The sequence below is a fragment of the Pseudochaenichthys georgianus genome, chromosome 9 (assembly GCF_902827115.2).
Source record: "Pseudochaenichthys georgianus chromosome 9, fPseGeo1.2, whole genome shotgun sequence".
Taxonomy (NCBI): domain Eukaryota; kingdom Metazoa; phylum Chordata; class Actinopteri; order Perciformes; family Channichthyidae; genus Pseudochaenichthys; species Pseudochaenichthys georgianus.
The window spans coordinates 37,833,110-37,843,795 of NC_047511.1; the positions used below are offsets into that span (position 1 = coordinate 37,833,110).

At 45.7% G+C, this 10,686-nt stretch overlaps 1 protein-coding gene across 1 annotated transcript in view; it reads right to left on the reverse strand.

Annotated features, from left to right (window-relative positions):
• The window catches only part of wscd2 (WSC domain containing 2), a 45,943-nt gene extending 39,246 nt beyond the window's left edge, over positions 1-6,697 (reverse strand). Inside the window, exon 1 of the mRNA XM_034090261.2 lies at positions 6,198-6,697. The gene's annotated coding sequence lies outside the window, so the exon portion shown is untranslated. The remainder of the gene's footprint in view (positions 1-6,197) is intronic.
• Between the last annotated feature and the right edge of the window lie 3,989 nt (positions 6,698-10,686).

Consider the following 10,686-nt stretch of genomic DNA (forward strand, 5'->3'; position numbering starts at 1 on the left):
TGTGTGTGTGTGTGTGTGTGTGTGTGTGTGTGTGTGTGTGTGTGTGTGTGTGTGTGTGTGTGTGTGTGTGTGTGTGTGTGTGTGTGTGTGTGTGTGTGTGTGTGTGTGTGTGTATTCAGGCTTTCTGGCAGCTGCCTGCTTTGGGCTCGCATGAAAGAAGCGAGCCTCGGTGCTGCAGCGTCTCATAAGATGAATAAAATATGACGAGCAAGCAGCAGTATTTCACTGTTGCTCTGAGGGAGCATGGACAACATCTCTGAAGCAACGGAAGAACGCTGTTGTGTGGGAGACACAGAAAAAAAATCTAAAAAAGAACAGAGAGAGATAACTAAATTATTTTGTATATATATATATATATATATATATATATATATATCTGCGCTTCAATCCAATACTGAGGTGGTTGCATTTACTTATGGTCTCATATCCCCAAAAAATATGTTCTCACTTCCCTGTAGCGGCGGCCAAGCTTTGACATGTTGCTAAAGAAACTTAAAAGGGACTCTTTCTTCAGTAGATCCAAAGAAAACATTCCTCAGTGAGTTTTGTGGATTTTACACAACTGAGACATTTATGGAAAGAGATGTTTTAATGCTGTGATCACCACAAACCAAAATTCCCTACACCCCAATCAAAGTGTAAAGGAGGCAGAAGTTTAAACAAACTGGAACTTTCTGCATGGATAGATCACAGGAACGGGAAGGGGCCAAACTGAGAATGTAAGCTTCAGTTAGCAAATAATTCAGAGAAAATACACAGTTTTGCTTCAATGACACATTTGAATCGAGTTATTGTTACAATTTGCAAGGAATTTCCAACATCAAAAGGCCAACGTGGCAGTTAACATTCAGCTACATGTGTTACCAACTTGTGTTTGGGATTTGCGAACCAGGTTAAAGTTCAATGATGGGTATAAATAAAGCCACGCCTCCAATGGGAGTGTCCGTTGAATGAAATGCCACTTCGTTTTTCCTCCGCTTATTAGGATGCTAAACAGCAATGAACGTAAAGCTTACTCTGCTAACAGTGGCAATCCAACCAGTCTGTTGTAACACCTGAGCATCACACACTGCTAATACTTGCCAACATGATAATAAAAAAATAGTTTGGATCCAGTTTCTGCTTCTCAAAACCAGATCGGTGTATGAGAGAGACTTACACAAATGATAAAGAATGACAGCTTAATCATCAACAGGTCCTGTATAATGTATATTTTAAAGATCCACAGCAGCCTGTCTGTGTTTTTCTATGTGGTGAATGATTACCTAAAGACTCCATCAAGCCATCCTCCCTGCTGGAGAGGGACAATAAAGAGATGCTTATCATAGAGAAAAAAGTTAATCACTACATTCGAGGATGTAACACAACAAATGCAGCCTGTGTTTTGTCCTCGGTCTAAGGGTTGATCTGAAGCGGGAGTCAGTGAGGCGCTGAGTGGGAGCTCGAGCTGAGTCATCGCACCCTCAAGCAACCTGGGAAAGAAATCTGCACGGTCACAGAGAGCGGGGGTGGGAGGTGACGAGGCGTGGCAATGTGCTCGCGGCTGACCAGGCGTGCTTCATTTACTGCATGTGATAGCTCCTAACATCACGGCCACTGACAGATGGAGAATATTAGCAGAGGAGCTCATGTGTGTGCACTGCTTACTGCCAGACTCAGAAAAGTAGCTGATAAGGGGATAGACTTAGGCGCTCATCCTGCTTGCTGTTGGAAATTAATGGAACAACATGTAAGGCTGAGTGTAAGAATAATAAGCCCTTACTTAAAGAGTGTATAAATAGACTGGGTTTGGTTACGCTTGCACATCTTACACATTAAATCCCAGAAGATGCAATTACTCTGCACAAAACTATCATGACAAAGTAAACTGCAAGGACATATTCCCAACAGGAAACTGGCTAAAGTAGTTTATCTGTTTAAAAGGTAGAGTTTTCTGTTAAACCATGACAGCAGTGGAGGCACACACATCTTGATTTGGGCAAGTTCATTTCACAGAAACCTGACAAATTCATCTGGCAAGTGTGAGAGCTCAATTAGGGCCCTGCACTCTGGAGAGATATCTGATCCAGACCCAGAGGGGGCTCCACCCCTTCTGACTCGTTATCATAACGGGCTCACGCTGTTGTTTTGCAGCATTGTTAGGACGGGGTTTATCATAATCTCCTGACATCCTCTTTTAAGCAAGAAGCCCGTCTAATTCTTCACAGTGCAGTATGGATGTGGATAGATTTGAACTAAGACTGCTCAAGGTGATGTTCTCAAAGCAGAGAGAGGCTACTCGCTGCTCATAATGCCTTCTTAAAAGAACTTTTAAAAATTCTTTATATGATTCATGTAATTAAAAATTGGATTTATGAAGCAATTTCCTTGAAATGAAAGTCCGTTTTTTATTACGAAATAAATACCTTTAATGTGGGTCTCATTTCGGACTATAAATGGCGCTTTGGTTTGAGGTTCAGCATGACCCAGACAAGAAGCCTCTCAGACGAACACACAGGCAGCACTCGCTCCCTTTCGTCCTCCAGTTACCTAAAAGTGAAGTTATTAAACAACATTTCTTCTTTAAAAGCTCGGCTGTTGCCAGGTTGGAGCTCTGTTGGAGCAGCAGGTTCAGACAACTGTGCCAAGCACTTGAACGCCAACAAAGGCCTTTTTGTGAGGCAGGGATCAGGTTAAAGAAAGGACAAGGGTCTGTTACACAAGGTGAGCAATTACAGTGGTGATGTGCCGATCTCTGGGGCTGGCAGCATCTCAAGGTCACGCATGGAACACAGAGAACGTGGCTTTCACATTCAGTGTTTTCTCCTTGTCTTTTTTTATTTTCTCCATTGCTTTCACACTCTCTTTGCTCTTCAAGCCTTCTGCCTCTCCTGAGTGGTTAGTGTTGGATGTTCACAAGGTTGTGATTCAGGTGTGATGGTGCAGAGAGGCAAACAGAAAGTGTGGCTCAGACTGACAGGAGCCAGAGTTTACTCTAACCTCATGATTAATTCATTATCCACGTTTTGGGGGAAAGTGTAGAAGTGTAGAAGAGAGGTTTTTCTACTGCAAATTCTTATACTGTAAATGATGTAACTTCAAAAACAAACATGCTGCTGTTTGATCACTATAATTATGTTCCTACCGTAGCGGGAACTACCGCAGAGCAGGTTTAGAAAAATAAACCAAGTGTTTATATTTCTGTGTGTCAGCATGTGGACAGATGGCTATGTTTGGAGACGGTGTGGTTAGAGGGCATCAGGTATAGTAGGAGGATAGAGAGTGGTGATTGGATCACAGAAAGTTAAAATGTGAAATGATACATGTCTCCATGTAAACACCATTGGGTTGGCCTTGCATCCAAACATGTTGGGAGGTACACAAGATAGAAGCAGAACACTTGCTCCCTGAAAACAGCTTTGTTTGCCACATATTATCTTTGTTTGGATTAAACAACCATCACGTCCTCAGCAGGGGGCCTGTCTCAGTCTGAGAGAAAAGTCTGGATGGATAACAAAACCTTACATAACATTTCACGTATTTCAATAAACTGTAGTTGCAGCAGTGTTTTCTTATATCAAGGTTTGAGTGTAAATTGAAGCCATACAATTTAATAGCTGTAGTTCATACAATCAACAAAACCCTTTTGTTAAAGTGTAGGCTTTGTTCTGATGTCTACCACCCAGTGTTTCCTGCCACCTGTTTAGGCAATGATTATCTGGATACGTTGTACGGAGACGGGCTGGTGCTGTCAATAATCCTCCTATAATCTGACAATCTGGCTGAGATGCACATGCAGGCGCAGCGAGGCTGACCCACTCTGATCTGTGTAACTGTAACACAGTTTTCAAGATGATCCTCTTTCAAGAAATGTATTTACTTTTGAGGAAAAGCTAAATAAGCAGTTTTAAACCACACATTAAACTAAACACATCAAGGCATAGCTTTTGTGTTTTCAATTCACACAAAATATAATTTGAAGCCACTGAGTGTGAAGCTGCTACTCTGCTCTTTAACGTTAGACACTCGAAACAGGCTGAAACTTTCAGCAGGTCATTGGCAAAGACGTCGGAGTATTTAACGCCAAGCTATTTTTGAAGGAGCTCTAATGAGGATCTTGACATCCTTATTTGATGGTGATGTATCAGGAGCGAGCACAGCACCCAGCCTACACACAGCTGACACAGCTCACACTGCACCACTGTTATTCCAGTGCGATGGGTAGCACAAGCATGCAAAGCGTAATTCCTGTCAGTTCCTCTGGCGATCTTGAAGGCCTGCAGGCCATTGGACATTATCAGCGGCACGTCCCTGAGAGCTCGCCAAGGGGACAGAGAGATAAGCTCTGGAGGAATTCAAGGCCTTCTCACTCTGCTGCCGGCGACCTCATCACGACACAAGGGACCTCATTTGTGAGCCACTTTCAAGTTCTCCTCTGCAGCCACAGCTCAGCTTGTGTGTGAAAATAAACATGTCTTTCTTTCTTTTAGGATTCAACATTTTGAGTGCAATCTGATGGTGCTCCACTGCAACGCGGCTTCTCTTGGTGATGTGGAGACTTTGTTGTTCACTGAGGCAGCAGCAGCAGTGGTGAAAGCACTCTCATTCTCCAGTGTACAAATATGTCTCTCAGATGTTGGCATATTCCCCTGCAACTGTTTACTACTGCCTCCGAAAGGACTGGGCTCTCAGGGCAGCACAACGGCTGTTAGCAACAATATAATCTATGTGACTTTATTTTTTAATGAGCGCCCACAGATTTCTGCCATGTGCAGCTGAAACCGCATTACTATATGATGTGATAGGCGCTCCCATTACCAGAGAGTTTAAATTAAATAAGGAGAACGGGGAGCTTTGATTTCTATTTCACAGTGACGTTCATGATATTGATCTGTTCTGCTTGTTCTAGATCCAGAGGCTATTAACTAAGTGCCGCCATAACAAGAGGTCTGTCGTGTCATGCCGGGTGCTGAAATATCAGGAGCATGTGCAATTAGTGACATTTGTAAACTGATTTCAGCAGCAATGTGATCAATCCTAACAACCATTATGTTCTTCTTCTTTTGGACACAATCCAGTGGTTGCTTCCATAAAATGACAGAGCATCAAAAACAATGGGCGGGGAAAGGGAGCGGCTGAATATGTTTCTTAAAATCATTAGCAGTTACCCAGTTTAATGGTTATTTTTCATTCAATAATCTGCTGTCTAAAATATGTCATAAAAAAGCAAAAGGGTAATTTCTCAGAGAACACAGTGACATGTTCAAATCCACAAAAAGTAGTAACTCAGAGGTATTAAATTTAAAATGATACAAAAAAATATTGAGTAGATGGTTGCATCGGAAAGGCTTGCAACAGAGCCTACTTCACAAAGAACTAAACATAAACAGTCTGTCAGACAGAGTTACACAACTGTTGCAACATGATAAATAAATTGCTTGCGAAAACAAGAATGTTATTAGATCCAAAATAATCTACAAATGACTTTCTTAAACCAACAAATGAAGGTTGGACATGCACGGTGGGTTCTGTCTGTTTGTGTTTGCATCTCTGGTTAAAAATTAGCAACAGTGCTCTAATGAAAGTCAGCGACTTCACACTTTGGGGATAATGAGTGTTCAACCTGTGGTGCCACAAACCATGCACCTGGTTAGAGACAAATGCATTTCACTGCTCACTGAACATGAATGTGCAATGATAGAGAGCAGGGACATGTTCACGTCGGTCACACAGCAGCATACACACCCTACAGTCGCTAGTAATACCCAAACATAACAAGTCAAATCATACAATTTATAATATATTAGAATTGTAGGCCGACTGCTACAGAAACAGAAAGGGCTGATCAGGCTGCTACCTCTGCTTCCCTCAGGTATTTGTATCACCTGAGGCTCAATCTCAAAGCATATGGCCTTAGAATAAACAAAGCTTAGTATACTGCAGCTTTGCTTTCAGAATCCGGTGATCATTATAAACTGTAAAAACACAATAACAAATGCTGGGTTGTGGGTTATGGTCTGCCTCAAGGATGTTAACCAGCAGTGTTCATACTGGTGCAGCTAGACTGAGTGCATACTTCTGGTTCTGAAACACCACACATAAAAACAACATATGGGAACCTTTTACAGGATTATGTTAATGTTATGTCAACTTAAATGAATGCTTTTCTTCTGTGTTGTATCAAATCTAATTCAGGATGTGCAGTTTCTTTACCTTACCTTACACACGAGTCAAGAGGAAGCTCCAGCTGATGGTTTGATGCAGTTCACTTGACGCAACTCAGCTGAGGATATCTCAGGCTCTGACATGATGTTTCATCTCCACGATCAATCCGCCAAATATGCTTTCTGATCAGCTGTTTTTACTGTGATTCCATCCGCAGAAAAGCGACGTTAGTTTCCCTCATTAGCTCGCATAGCCACTCAGTCCTGTTAATAATCTACTGTACGCTACCGCAGATAAATCGCTTCTAGCTTTCACTCGGAGAAGGCAGAAGTAATGGCCTGAAGGCAGACTCTGGTCAAACCAGACAGTCCCTTCTTGGCTTCACTCGCTCCGGTCAGCTGTTCAAAGCGTGGATGTGATGCAGGCGCTGGGTCGACCTGTCTTTTCTGTTGCCTGGCCGATATGAAGGCTGTGTGACGCGGAGGCAGCGCCGCACCGTGCGCACCGCGCTTCCACCGCACCGCGCGGAGCAACAGCACTGCCTGCTGTACTCACAGAGACACATCAGCGACACGGTGTGGCTGCCGCTCGGCTTCTCTGGGCAAACATGAAATATTTGGCCCTGTTAATGGACGAGTTTTGGTGCTTTCGTCCAAATCAGATGTTGCCAGGTCAGTTTTGCGCATGCAAGCATTTCCCCTTGTCAGTACTTTCCCACCACGTGGAGCAGCTTCCATGCACCACTTTAAACAAGAGGTGGGACTACTCAGATCTTGTACTTAGGTACAAGTAGAAGTATTGGCATTGGTATATTAGTATTGGCATCCAACAAATCCTTAAAGTACCAAAAGTAAAAGTAGGCCTCCTCATTATGCAGATCGGCCCTCTTCATCATCATTAATCCAAATCTGCAAAGCAACTAAAGGTAGGCCTACTAAATAAATGTAGCACATGATTTACCTTTGAATTGAAGTTGGGTAGAAGTACAAAGTAGCAAAACATTGAAATACTCAAGTAAAGAACAAATACCTAAAAATTATACTTGTACTTGCGTAAATGTACTTAGTTTCTTTACACCACTACATTTCTAAAGAACTCAACTACTGTTTATATGCAGTTGAACCAATACAAATCCATTGTTACTGCAGTGTGCTTTCTCAGCTGACTGGATTTCAGCAATGGAGAGTGGTAAGGTAAATTGATGTGCGGCAGAAATTGTATTGATAGCAGTAGGTTTAGGATTAGTTTAGAGTGCAGCTGGACCCCGTTTAATCCCATTAGCCTATGAGGAAAATGTTTTGTCTGTATGGTGAAATTACGTGCTGTCACATCATCATTTTATGTGATGATCTTTTCATACAGGAAAATATACAGAAGAAGACTTGAACCAACAATGTGTACATTATTCTTTCTTTATTGTCCCTTACAGTTAAATTCAATTCATGTATGTCTGCTTCTGGAAGTCCTTACATTCTCAAAATCATGAGTGTAGCCATATGGCGCTGAGTGTAGCTATCTGTCTATATTATCTGTGTATTTGTGTGTAATAGCATCCAAAGCATTCACTGACTATGATTCCAGCGGCGATGAGAGAACGTCACTTAATGTAAATACATAAACACCGAAACTCAACCCGTTCCTGACTCACTGTGAGCAACATTGTTATACCACACCACTTTCACATTGTATTAACAGTGAGAGGTTTTTGTTGCTCGTTCTGCAGTCTGATTTTAATCCTGATTTCTGCTTCACCCCTCTCAGACCCAGCTCCAGATGTTCAGCTGCTGTGTGTTTCCCTGCTGCTCACAGGATTTCCGGCGTCAGATCGGGGTGATCATCCATTCTGTTTCCTGCAAATCTCCTTGTGTGTAAACTGCACTTCAATCAGTTTTATCGTTGTGTCCCTGACAGTCCCGGCTGTTGAATCAATGGCTTAAAGCAACTGCATTACACATATCCTTAAAGGGCATGTTGTCACGATCTGTCTGTGTTGTGTTTTGTCTTGTCTTTTTCTGTCTTCGGTTTCATGTTTTATTTTGAAAAGTCTTCACCCCCTTCACCCGCCTGTCGCTTTCTGTCTGTTGTCCCTCCTACCTGATTACCCGATTGTGTTCACCTGGTGCCCCTGTGTTTTCTCCTCCGTCCTCACCTGTGTCTTGTTTGTGTGATTAGTCTTGTCTGTATTTAAGTTCTGGTTTTTCTGTCTGTCATTGTTGGTTCATTGTTTGTCGTTGACTGTGTTCACGAGGTAGTGTTCTGTTTTGTTCCTTACATCCTTGAAATAAAGGTATTTTCTCTGTTTATTCTGCATTTGGGTTCTGCCTGCTTCAGTCACCCTAACAGAATGAACCAACTAGAAATGGACCCAGCAGATGATCCATTTGAGGTGGAATTAATTAATTTTACCTTTTTTTGGCTTGCTGCTTTGATTGGTGGAAGGGAGCGCCCAGTGTTCGGCAGAAGAGGGCCGCTCTGGTAGAGGCGCACCGGTTGGCAACAGAGAAACCATGTTTAGTAACGTTTTTACCTGGCTGGATTATGGATTTCCTCCAGACATGTGATTCCCGGCCTGCTAGCCGGCATGCTAGCTCCCTGCCTCCCAATTCCCAACCTGACACCATACGTCTCGGTGTGTTCCGTCTGGAGTCAACCCCTGCTTCTTCCCCATTTCCTGCTCCTGTCCAGGAGCCGTTCTCTCGTCTGGCTTTTGGAGGTCCACTGAGCCTCCAAAAGGCTTCTAAGAGAAGGAGTCGCAAGTCCAGGCTAGCAGCCCGAGCCCCAGAAGCCATGCTTTGGGCTCCAGTACAGGCCCCAGCAGCCATGGTTCCTGCTCCAGTACTGGCCCGCACATTCATGGTTCCACCCCCAGTTCCGGCCCCAGCAGCCATGTTTCCGTGCTCCATTACCTGGCTTACACAGCCAGGGTCCAGGCTTCTGTTCCGTGCCCAACAGCCATGGTTTCGGCTCCAGAACCGGCCCCAGCAGCCATGGTTTCGGCTCCAGTACTGGCTCTCCGGCCAACGCCAGCTCCCCGTGTCCTGTCGGCGGACCGGCCGACGCCAGCTCCCCGTGTCGACATTCCCTCTCGAGTTCCCTCACGAATTCCATCTCAAGTCCCCTTTCCAGTCCCTTCTCAAGTCCCTACTCAACTGCTGTTGGAGGTTCCGCTGGGGGTCCTGCCAACTCCATGTCCTGTCCCGTTGGGGGTCCCGATGACTACTCTCCTGCCGGGGGTCCTGCCAACCCTGTGTCCTGTACCGTTGGGGGTCCCGCCGACTACTCTCCTGCCGGGGGTCCTGCCAACCCTGTGTCCTGTACCGTTGGGGGTCCCACCGACTGCTCTTCTGCCGGGAGTCCTGCCAACCCTGTGTCTTGTGCCGTTGGAGGTCCCGCCGACTACTCTCCTGCCGGGGGTCCTGCCAACCCTATGTCCTGTGCAGTCGGAGGTTCCGCCGGGGGTCCTGCCAACCCTATGTCCTGTCCCGTTGGGGGTCCCGCCGACTACTCTCCTGCCGGGGGTCCTGCCAACCCTATGTCCTGGGCCGTTGGAGGTTCCGCTGGGGGTCCTGCCAACCCTGTGTCCTGTCCCGTTGGGGGTCCCGCCGACTGCTCTTCTGCCGGGGGTCCTGCCAACCCTATGTCCTGTGCCGTTGGAGGTTCCGCCAACTACTCTTCTGCCGGGGGTCCTGCCAACCCTGTGTCCTGTGCCGTTGGAGGCCCCGCCAACTACTCTTCTGCCGGGGGTCCTGCCAACCCTATGTCCTGTGCCGTTGACTACTCTCCTGCCGGGGGTCCTGCCAACCCTGTGTCCTGTCCTGTTGGGGGTCCCGCCGACTGCTCTTCTGACGGGGGTCCTCCAACCCTATGTCCTGTCCCGTTGGGGGTCCCGCCGACACCTGCTCCGCCGGGTTTCCTGCCAACACCGTGTCCTGTCCTGTTTCGGGGACAGGACACCAGCTCAGGTTCCGTCCAGGGTCTCGTCTACGTCTGACCCGCCAGGGGTTCCACCAGCTCCTGCCCGTCCTTGTGCCCGGCCCCCTGAGTTCCCCAGCCGCGCTCTTCGCCCTCGAGCCCGGCCCCCTGACTTTCGTGGCCGCGGTCCTCACCCTCGGCCCGTCCTCCAGACCCCCTCCACCCACCCTGGTGGCACTAGTTTTTTCTCTGGAGAATGGGTCTAACAATAATACGTTTAAATTAAAGAGTTGTATGGGTTTATCTCATCTATGTGGTTATTCAAAGCCTACTAAATCTATTCTAGCAAACCTTGCAGTCTGAATAAGCCACTTGGTCATTACAAGCTTAAAGCTGATCTGTCCTTAAGTGATGGTTTGCTGATACAACAGAAGATGACTCTGCATATTTCAGCAGCATCAGCATCATGGGTTGGTTGCTGTCTGTGATGTCTGTGGTCTGTAGCACTGTCACCTACAATTACTCTGGTCTGCATCAGCAAAGCACTCCAACTTAGAGGGACTCTTGAAATCACCAGTGTGCATCAGTGATATTACTCAAGCTGAATCAGGCAGACAGGATGGGACAGCA